The 11,561-nt window shown below is 38.4% G+C and overlaps 1 non-coding gene across 1 annotated transcript; it reads right to left on the bottom strand.

Annotated features, from left to right (window-relative positions):
- Positions 1-622: 622 nt before the first annotated feature.
- On the bottom strand, positions 623-733 carry LOC132220231 (U6 spliceosomal RNA). Its single transcript, XR_009449733.1, has one exon. It is a non-coding gene; the product is annotated as a U6 spliceosomal RNA (small nuclear RNA).
- Between the last annotated feature and the right edge of the window lie 10,828 nt (positions 734-11,561).

Below are 11,561 nucleotides of genomic sequence, written 5' to 3'. Positions count from 1 at the left end.
TTCTTGAAAATAGATTTGAAATTGAGAGTAAATAGGGTTGCCATAGAGAGCCAATCAATCAATAATCCATCCATTAATCTTTAACCAAAGTCATACTTTTGCACCAGTAATAGAAGGAGGATGTTCATTCTCAAATACATAATGTATTCACCGGTCCATTTTGGAAACAAAGTTGTTTCTCTGACAATCATGCAATTTTAGTATGCATTCATGTGATTAATTAAAAAAGACATCAGTTTCTATGGCTATAAATTGAAAAGAAGCATAACTGGTTTAAGTGCTTTTTAGAGATGTTTTGTGAGAAAGTACCTGGGTAAGAATCTGACACTCTCAGGATTCAATAAAACAGACTAACATTGTTTTGTTGCTAATATTATAATTATTACTGTTTAAAATTTGATGCTTTTGAGATATAATCAAACTATTTTTCCAATTTTATTGAGCTATAATTGATATATAGCACTGTATGTTTAAGGTATACAGCATAATGATTTGACCTACATTTATCATGAAACATTTACCACAAGTTAATATTGGTCATCTCATATCAATGCAAATATATATTTTTTTCTTAAGAAGAGAGCCCTTAGGACCTACTCTCTTGACAACTTTTATATATAACTGAAATATGGAACTCTTCACAAATTTGTGAGTCATCCTTGTGCAGGGGCCATGCCAATCTTCTCTGTGTTGTTCCAATTTTAATATACGTAGGTGCTGCTGAAGTGAGCACAATCTGCTTTTTAAATGCCTATTTTGATAGATCTTCCATTTTGTCAAACAAAGCCATTTTTTTTCAAGGAATTCTTTATTTCTTAACAGTGCATTAAGAAGTGAGGAAGTGAGATTCTATGGTATATCTTAGCAATCAACAAAAGATGAGAGTCTTTCTGAAATATTTATTTTAGGCCTCAGAATTTAAACATTGGACATTTGCTTCCCTGGATCATCTTCAAGATCAAATAATAAACAACTTGATTTGACATATTTCCTCTTTGGTGTTTCATGCATCTGTTATAACATAAACATGGGTAGCACTTGATGAGAATCTAGAGGATGAAGTATATAAATAAACCAAATTTCAACTTGAAAGTTATTAATTATATCTTGGTATTAAAATGGATGTAAAGTATCTTTATACCAAATCACTGAAGTATTTTATTTTTTAAATAACTGAAATGTTTTAAATAATGGATCCACAATCCAATAATATCTTAGGTAGGAAGCTATATAGCCAATGTAGTCTGAATATTCCTATTATATTAAAATATCATTTAACATATTAAATGTTATATCTCCCTGAATTTTTAAAGACTAAATTTAATTACTCACAGAGGCAAAATTATCCCCAAATAATATTACCTTTTTAAAGTTTTTGACCCTTAATATAGGGTCCACTTCTTCTTAGCTCAAAGGCTCGGCATACTTTGTATACGCCTATCGTCCATTCAATAAGTTCACTTAGGCAGCTATGTTAGTTTCCCATTCTATAACAGAGATAGTAATCATCCACTCCTCCTAATTTGTGTTCTTAAAAAATAACTCAGCAATATATATATATATATATATATATATATATATATATATATAGTAGATTTTAACGCACTGAGAGTTCATATTGAACCCTTAAACAGCTGATGGACACAGAGTGATGGACTAAAGTATCCACCTCGCTTGCAAACTCCACGTGTTTTAATTGCCTTCATGATAGTTGCTTTTGATTCCAGTTTTAAATGTCATTGCTGGTCAGGGGAGCAAGCAGCTTTTTTTCCCATCCTGATTATTTCTGAAGTCATTCAAGATTTGTAATCTGAACACTCCTACTCAGAGTAAATATAAAACAAACAGATAAGGCCTAAGTCAGGACAGAGCCAGTCCCAAAAGAAATCCTTATCAATGTTACATTGCTGCAGCCATCCTGACTTCCAACTTTTAGAAAGTTTTATAGAGCGACAGGCAGTCTGTCATCATTTCTGAAATTCAATCAGTCACCGAGTCAACAAATATGTATGTGACAGACACTTTCCGAAGGCACACAATGGACAGGACAGGCGAGGACCCTGCTCTCAGGGTGCTTACATTCTGGACAGATGGATGGAGGCACTTTAGATTGAGCGGTGTGGAAAATATGAAGGTAACTAATATCTTTATTACCCAAGATAATTTAAGGTGCTGATGAGTGTTATTATAAAGAAAAATATATCATGACATCCTGAGAGCGGGTATTTTAGCTCTCTTGTGGTTCTGGAACCCCTTCTCTAGAGAAGATATTAGAGATGAAGTCTGTATTTTACAAAGTACTTGTTCATATGACCAGCTGGAAGCAGAGCATTCCAGGTAAAGGGAATAAAAAAATAAGAAACAAATGATGAGAAGATTTATATTTCATCAAAATATGAACTGCAGAGGTTCAATGTTATTTTTGATTTTTGAAATGTCTTAAAAGTATATTGATGTCGTGTTTTAAGGTGTGCTGTCTGAGCAAAGTATTTAATAAGTGTTTAATAACTTCAGAAAAAGACATGAGAGTCATCTGTGGGCCTAACATTCTTAGTCAATCCCATTGTAATGAAAGTTGTTAATCAAAGTATTCAGCTAAACAATCATTTACTACCTATTCCTCCATACGAAGGATGCTCAATTATCTCAGTTATCACTAACTCCTAGGCCATCCTCTAAAATACTTTTGTAAACTCTAATATTTTTTTGCTGTTCCCAACCCACGGCAAGGAATGTGTGTTAATTTTTCACGAGTTTTCTCTGTGTCCCTATCTGTCTTTCACTCTGTCTCTCTCTGTACACACACACACACACACACACCACACACACACACATACACACAAACACACAGGCATGTGCACAAATAGCTGAAAACTTTCACAAAACTATTTTTTTCACAAAACAATATTTTGGTTTCTATGTCTGACAAATTCTAATATTTTCTATCATTTCATTTTTTAAAATGCTGATCAAAACCTACTAAACTGATATCATGACATACCAATCAATAGGCCTCATTTTAAAGAAGGAAAACCATGTTCTAAAAGTCATTCAGCATTTTGCATACCTTAATTCAGTGATGGCGAATCTATGACACCTCTGACACACGAACTCATTTTTTTGGTTGATGTTTCTTTGTTAAATGGCATTTAAATACATAAATATCAAAAATATAAGTCTTTGTTTTACTATGGTTTCAAATATCAAAAAAAATGTCTATATGTGACACGGCACCAGAGTTAAGTTAGTGTTTTTCAAAATGCTGACATGCCGAGCTCAAAAGGTTCACCATCACTGCCCTAATCTATACATAAAAACACACAACTAGACCAACACTATAGGCTACTCAAAGTTTTTTATTCTCTCAGGAAAAAAAAAATTAGTATAGTTCTTTAATATTTTGACAAAAACTAAATTGAGAAAATTAAACTTTCCTTGACCTGGCAGCATGGTGAATTTTTGCTTGCTAGGAAGGCAATGCTTATATTCAATGGGGTGTTAGAAATAATTCCTTATTTCTACAAAAGACTGATTTCCTTTCTCCTGGCCCCAAATATTGGTCTCAGTTATCCCTTAGGATGTAGAAAGGAAGCATTTAAGAATTCAACAGTAAAAAAAACTCTTAAAAATTAAAGTAACAGCAAAATGGTGTTAGTTTAAAATTTTTATAACAATGAATCTAATGTTTATTCAGTAAACTTTTAACAGTAATGCTTGACATTTTTACTTAAATATATCCCTAAATTTTGACCACCTTGAGTGGAGTGCTGCATAATAGATTATTCCAAAACAAAGTCTCACTTCAACTAACTTTGGCTTCAGAATACATATTTACACAAATATCTGATCTTTTGGAATTTACCCACAATCCACAATAAAAAAGTAAATTCACACTAACAGTTTGTGGATTTCAACAGGCAGCCAGCCAGCCAGCCTTTGTGGTTCATTCTCTTTTCTCAACTCTGACCTCGTAGAGCTTTATTCTCCTCATTTGTTGCATTGAGATATGTTTAAAAAGTTATATGTTATAAAAATAATATTGTATGAATGAGTAACCCAGAAAATCGAATGAGTTCTGCAGATTTATGTAGGAAGATGCACTCCTTACATTCATCCCAGGCAAACCTGAGCCTTGCATGTTGTCTGCTAGTTTCCAATGAGTGGGCTCTGTAATCCGACTCTTGCTCTTTGCTAGCTTCTTTTTTCCTACTCTGGCCACTCTGGGCCAAGCCACCAGCTCTGTTATAAACATTTGCAGACTCTGTTGTAGACTTAGAAGGCCATGTGGCAGGCTCCCATGAGGGATCCCACAAACTTCTCCACCTACTGACTCCATCCAGTAGGCCCACTGCATCCAAGCTTCCAATGGCTTCCGGTGGCAATTCACAAGCCACTGGCTTGTCTCCTGAAGAAGCCTTCTGCCACAGGCAGGCCTCTCTCATGTAAGATACTCCCACTGCAACAGAAGACCCGGTTGCTTTCCTAAGAGAAATTCTCCAATACAGATCACATTCATTGAGGGCACCAAGGCAGATATGAGAAGATGCTCACTTCACTTTTCTCCAAGGCAACCTGTTCCCAGCTTTGGTTGATCCACAGGCTGCAAGCATTTTCGTCGTCAGGAAGAAGAGACTTTTGACAAGTTCACAGGGTTTGTTCTGGTGTCTGAAATAAGGGGTGTCCAGATATTTTCATGGTGGGCCACTTGATCAGAAATCCACATGTAGACACTTTTTTCTGTTTCATTTGTTTTATTTTTGTAATCAACTTTATTGAGGTATAACTTACATGGAATAAATTATAACAATTTTGAATACATGGTTTCATGTGTTTCTGATCCAATCACACTCCTGCATCTCTACCATTATAATCAAGATCAGAACATTTACATCCCCCAGAAAAGTGTTCCCACATCACAGTGCATCTCTAATCCCAGGTCAGGACAGAATGTAATATACTATATAAAAAGTATTGTTTTAAAATGTACTATCCTACATAATAAAAGGCTAATATGCAAATCTACCAAACAGTGGAACAACCCATTGCTGTGATGCACGCTGACCACCAGGGGCAGACATTCAACGCAGGAGCTGCCCCCTGGTGGTCAGTGTGCTCCCACAGGAGGAGCACCACTCAGCCAGAAGCCGGGCTTATGGCTGGTGAGCACAGCGGCAGTGGCGGGAGCTTTTCCCACCTCCGTGGCAGTGCTAGGGATGTCTGACAGCTTAGGCCCGGAGCGGGCATAAGCCATCAGTTGGACATCCCCCGAGGGCTCCTGGACTGCGAGAGGGTACAGGCCGGGCTGAGGGACCCCCACACCCCGCGCCCCGAGTGCACTGGGCCTCCAGTACTATATAAAAAGTGTTGTTCACACCCATACATTATGGGAAACATGTTAATGCCACCACAATCCTATCAAGTAAATTTTGGAAAACATCCTAAAAGATGTTTGTTTTTATTGCATTGCATTAGCATAATTTAGAAGAGAAAGAGAAAAGATGACTTAGTGATACTCATCGAATTCTCTAAAATTTCTTCTCAAATTTTAACTTTATTTCCAGCAAACAAGTTTGCAGATTTTTGGTGGTTGTTTTTTTTTTTAATGAGGGCTGGCTTCCATTGATCTCAGCCCCATTCCGCAATGGTAAGTGCATCCAGTCTCACATCCCTGGGAGCTCGGTGCATTGTAACAGACTTCTCCCTCTTCCTTGAGCAGCCTACAATGTCCTTGTTTTTCCTCGCAGATTACAATTCAGCGTGTTGAAGCGTTTTGTTACATGAATAAGAAAGTACAAAGCCCTTGATCTGAGGAAGCAGCTAAGTAAATACTAGTTGGTTTCCAAGAACTAGTCATCTGACATATTAAAACAAACCAAATGCCCATCCTCTGGTTCATCTTAATTCAAGTTTCCCATAAATTGGCAAAGGTTGAAGGAGCAATTACAAAAAAATCAGAAGCTTTAAAAGTGTTTCTGTCATCTCTGGCCATGAACCTGACTCACAAGTATGTCAGCACAAAGCCCACTGATAGAAACGTGCCTTTTGAATGAATACAGTATTAGAAACACACATTTCTACATCGTTTCAATACCAGGAGTCTCTCTGCGGCAAACGAGCCCAGCTTTTACACGTTCAGACCAAACAGGTCACATTCCTTCCTGGCAAGTAGTTAGATCCTACTAGGAGTGAAAATTCATCTGAAAAGTGGACACAGTGTGGTTCATGTGCTGGATGCTCCCAGCTTCAAGGACAGAGTTAAATTAGAATAGAGAATCAGGAAGTGGTTGGAAATATAATCCCAAAAGAATCAGGGTAGACAGGGGCAAGGACAATTACACCTTCTCCAGGTAGATGAAGGAATGTGGCTCACCTCTTCACACCGTCAGACACTTTACAGAATAGATACTGTCCCCTTGCACCCTTCTGCACCCTTTAGAACTCTTTCATCCAACCATATTCCAAACCCGGCTTAGGAAAATCATGGGAAAAGCATTTCTGTTTTTAAAGCTCTTCACAGTAAAGGAAACAAAGGAGTGATAAGGACTTTGAGAACCAAGCACATGCTTTTGTTTGTCATGAATTTTCTAAGTACTCATTCTGCATCCAACTCTATTCTGCTTCCCAGCTTCAGGTGACGCACACATTTGATAAAAGCCTTGCATTTTCTCAACCCAAATTTTCTTACCTTGTGAACAGAAGGGAGAAATTGAGCCTCTGACTCACATTGGATTCCTTGTCTAGGTTGCTAATGGTCAGCAGCTTTGGGCAAAGTTTTTTCACTGCTTCTAATCCACCAAATTTATAAAAAAGGAGTCAAGTTTTTTCATTATAGGGTACCTTACCAAATGCTATAGCTACGACTTAATCTTCTCATCTGATATCACTGTCCAAAAGGAAGTAAAATTTGCCCCAAATTGTTACTCTTAGTGAACCCATGCTGGTTTCTAGTTATTTTTTTTCTAGATACATGAAATGACTTTAATTGCTCTAGGTCGTTTTATGAGAAAACCCAAAATTTGAGATTCTTCCTAAAATGTTTCTTTAGCTTATGTGTCATTCATAAAAATGCATCATTAAAAAATTCCCTAACTTTCCCACCATTTATGTCTGTACATCCTTTCATTATAATGAAAGGGGTGTAGTTCTTACCTTAAAAGCAACTTCTCCCCTCTTTTCTCTAGACCCCATCACATTTCTCCTCATGGAAGTCAGAGAGGCTGGAACAGAGTAAGAGAGGAGTGCAGTGAAAATTTACTTTAGAAAGACAGGCAGAGACCAAATTCCAAAAGAGACCGAGGTTTTTAGTGTCATAAGAGGACTTTTGAAAAATTGAAGCAAGCGATGATATAGTGTGATTTTACTTGAACATTTTGAGAATTTGAGGAAAGCAAACACCTTTGATTTGGGGGTGCATCTTCCTGTTCACATGCCTTGTTTTTATGAGGTTACCTGAGTGGAGGAGAGAGGAGAAATGTGGAATCAGAAGACCGACCACAGCTTTCCCCAATGCCTGTGCCTGAAGCTAAGGCCATGGAGCTTTAAAATTCATGCCTCATTCTGCGCCCTCTTTATTTCCAATGCACGTTGTTTCCCATCTGATATTTAACATGTGTGTTGCTTTCACATAAGGGAAACAAATAGGAAACGAATTTAGACTAGAGAAACTGTACCTAGGCACATCCTCCTCCTACTGCAACCAAATGTCTCATCAGACCCCAAGAGAGAATTCTAATAATGTTATCATTTGATTCCCATTTCAGGCACTTTGCATTTTTATATATGCTAAAAAATTCAGCAAGCCACCCAACTGGCATAGCAACAGGAAAACTTCCTTTAGAGCACAGGTGTACAAGCAAACAAATTCTTTCTGTGCTGGAAAATTGATCCCTCACAATAGCAAGCTCCCAGCAGCGCACTGAACTGGCAGGAGGGGTCGGGAGAGCGCACATCTGTCAGGTAGATGGAGCAGATGGTGATCACCTCTTCTCACCTTCCAGCAGAGTCAGAAATAGATACTGTCACCCGGAACTGTCTCTTTCCAGCCACACTGAACATTCGGATTTATTAAAAGCAGACGTAGTCACTCTGTGGATTTTTTTTGTTTTGTTTTGTGATTCAGAAAGGAAGGAAGGAAGAAAAGAAACAAAAGGAAGCAGTGCAGTATTAAACTCTGTTGTTAGGGCTAAACAAGTATAACTAGCTGGTTAGTTCTGGGTGCCCTGGAGAGATAACCTCATGTCAACCATACAGGAAGCCATGGGTTATTAACATCTTTCAAAAGCAAAAGTACCAGGAATATATAAGAGTATTCAACATAATGTAAATGGTCAAACTCAGTCTCCAAATTTATCACTGGAAACTGGGTGGAAGTTCTAGAATTTTGGGAGAATGATCTTTGTGTCCAGCTCCAGGAGTGGATACGCTTTGTTCTGCCACTGAGTCCCAAAAAGCTACAATTCCATATCGAACACTTAAATCGTGACCTAACTCCCGGAGCCCACATCCTTCACATGTTGCCAAAACCTGAAGCAGAACTGAGTTACGGCAAAACAGAGGCTAATAAAACAATTGTGTTTAAATGGAATCGATTATTTGGCATCTAAGCATCTCCCCGTTCCTGAAACGAGGAACCTTAAATAAAAGACCCTGCGGGAGACGATCACTTTGATACTAAGAAGCCAACCTTTTCAACACCCACGGCTTTCTCCAGCCAAACACTGGAGTCACAAAACAGTAACTGGATGCCATGCAGCTCCTTTGCTTCGCTTTTCAAATACTGATACCACACAACAGAGGTCAAGCAAATGAGCCGGCACAGCTCTCCGCCTGTATGTGCTTTCTATGCTCTGACCCCTCCTGTGTATTCCCTATCCTCCTGTGCCCTTCCTAAGTGTGGACAAAGGGCTGTCCCCGCCCCCACCCTCCAGCGGGCCAATTCTTTCCTCGCTGAGGCACCTCCAGGGCTTGGTGCTGATAAACTGAAAACATCCCGAACTTTCATCAACATTCCTTTTCTAATCCCTCAACTAAAAGCCCCACGTGTTAAACACCATTTCAAATCGGGCATGTGTTCGCCCCTAAACCGTTCTGGAAAGCTGAATTACAATATTTGCTCTTACAACACAGCCAAATTAAATTTCATGTTGACAATAGCCAACATGTTATCATTTTTAAAGCCCCTTCGTTGCCTCCATTTCTATCTAAACTTTTGTCCCAGAAGACTGGAGATGCCTGCCAAGTCCAATTTAACCCTGACCCCACAACATTCAGTAAACACTGCTCAAGCATTTGAGCTAGGCTTATCCATGTAAATTTTCATTCTTCTTTTTCTGTGTTGTTTGGGTTGGGGTTTTTTTTTCCATTTAAAGAAGAGATAGCAAATGGTTTAAGGTAAATTTTGGGCTAAGCAGCATTTGCAGGTGTGGATAGAAACTGTTTCTCTCACAGGCACTGTACATTAAAGTAAATGTTGCTGCATTTGAAAACCTGTCAGCTCTATTTTGAACCAGCATTCAGAAGCCTCTCCTTTTTGACCAATATTATATAAAGTTCCTCTGGGAAGATAATGTGCATGATTGCAGACTCGCCTTGTTAAAATCATGGCTTTTTATGCAGTCGTGTTTGCACCTATGAATTATGCATGAAAGAGGATCTCATTACATTTCATTTTCTTTACAGTGGTGTCCTCTCTCCTAGACGGACGGGGGTCCCATCAGCCGGCTCCCCTCACCCTGCAGCCTGCCTCTGTCTCCATGCCTTCATGGCATTTGAGACAAAATGGGCGTGTTTCCCTTGTCACCTCCTGCCTGGTATAAATTATTCACCAGAGCATCACACACATTTGTGCAATAAGCAGCCTGGAAACTGGGGGACACTCCACAGGCTGTGTGTGGGGATCCCACAGAGGCAGGGAGGCCATGTCTCCAACAGTTGTCCAAGGCAGAGGAGAAATGGGGCTTTCCCTCATGAAATAGAAATTAATTAGAAATGCTGGCCAGTTAGATAGGTGCATTTCAGTGTTTCAGTATTTCCCTCAGAATGAAAGGTCAAGGAACAAAGCCCTGTGCCCCCCCCCACCCCCTTTTGGAAATGGAGCCATTGGTCTTCCATACCTGACAAGATGAATTAAATGTGGAGAAAAGATCACAGAATTTAATCAGCACAGTCATTCAGTGCATGTGGTCGGGAACAATCAGTCAAAGAAGCATTTGAAAAACTAGGTTAGTGTGGTGTGTGTGTGTGTGTGTGTGTATGTGTGTGTGTGTGTGTGTGTGTGTATTATGACGATTCTTAGTGAAGCTTGTATCGCTGATTCTAAACATTTCCCTGTTAAAAACAAATCCAGTTAGAAATAAGATTAATTTTGTCTGTCAAATTATGCCATTCACTATGATGCAGTCGCATTATAAAAGGAGGTCACATAAAAGTAGCAAAAGATCCCCCAATGAATCAAAGATATTATCAAAAATTTGATTGACAACTACCTTTACATTTTCTTTGACCGATACTTTCTTGGAATCAGTGAGAACTATGCAGGTAACAGGATCTAGGACAGTGAAAGCTGCACTGAAGTTTATTTCCAGAGGAAGAAGACTGGCTCAGCTTGTTTTTAGTTTTTCCTTGTAAGAATGTGGTCATGGTGACAGAAGACTTTCATATCTCAATTATCATGTATTCTCTCTAACGAAGAATTGAAACCTTCTCACAATGAGACTCAAGGAAATGACACATAAGCTCGTTGCTCTAAGAACAATCCACAGCAGTGAGCTTTTGGTTTCGACAAGACATTTTTGAAATGTATCCTCTACCTGTGGAATTTTCTGGTACCTGAGTTTATTCTAGAAATTTTACACTTTGAAATGTAGATATACTGCTCACTTATTTCCCTTTTCTTCTTAATAATTATATATGTAATACATTTTCTAAATTTAGAATATATATATATATATATATATATATATATATATATAGCTTTCATTGTGTACAGTGTGCGTGTGCGCACGTGTGCACACACACACACACACACACACACAGATGTGCACCCAATGCTCAAATATGTTGCTGAGAGGTGATGTGACTTATGAAGAATATAAGTAATATGGCAAAAGATTTTGGTCCCATTACTATTACCAATTGTTAACTTGCAGAAAGTGATTGTTTTTCCTGTGTTTTTCTTTTCCCCTCCTAACTTCAAGGAATCTTCACGGTGATCATTTAATAGGAATATGGAACAATGGTTTTACATCTTCAAAGGAGTATTTACTTCATCAACCACGTGCTTTTCTTTCCACATGCATTTATCCCCAGCTTTCCTGCTATTTCTTCCTGTGGTGACCACCCAGTCATAACGTAGTTACTGATCCAATGGGTCTAATCTCAGTCTGTTTTTATGTAAGAAAAAAACAACACACCATTGGCATTTACAGTGGATTTACTTTTCTTTGAAAGGTTATCATTTGGTATAATGATTGGCGTAAAAAGAATGCTATTTAGCTCCTGGCTGAATGAGAGGATGACCCTGTTATTATAGGTGGCTCTATCACATATTGGAAATACACAGA

This window comes from Myotis daubentonii, chromosome 17 (assembly GCF_963259705.1).
Source record: "Myotis daubentonii chromosome 17, mMyoDau2.1, whole genome shotgun sequence".
In the NCBI taxonomy this organism is placed as follows: domain Eukaryota; kingdom Metazoa; phylum Chordata; class Mammalia; order Chiroptera; family Vespertilionidae; genus Myotis; species Myotis daubentonii.
This window is presented reverse-complemented; position numbering and strand designations above follow the sequence as displayed.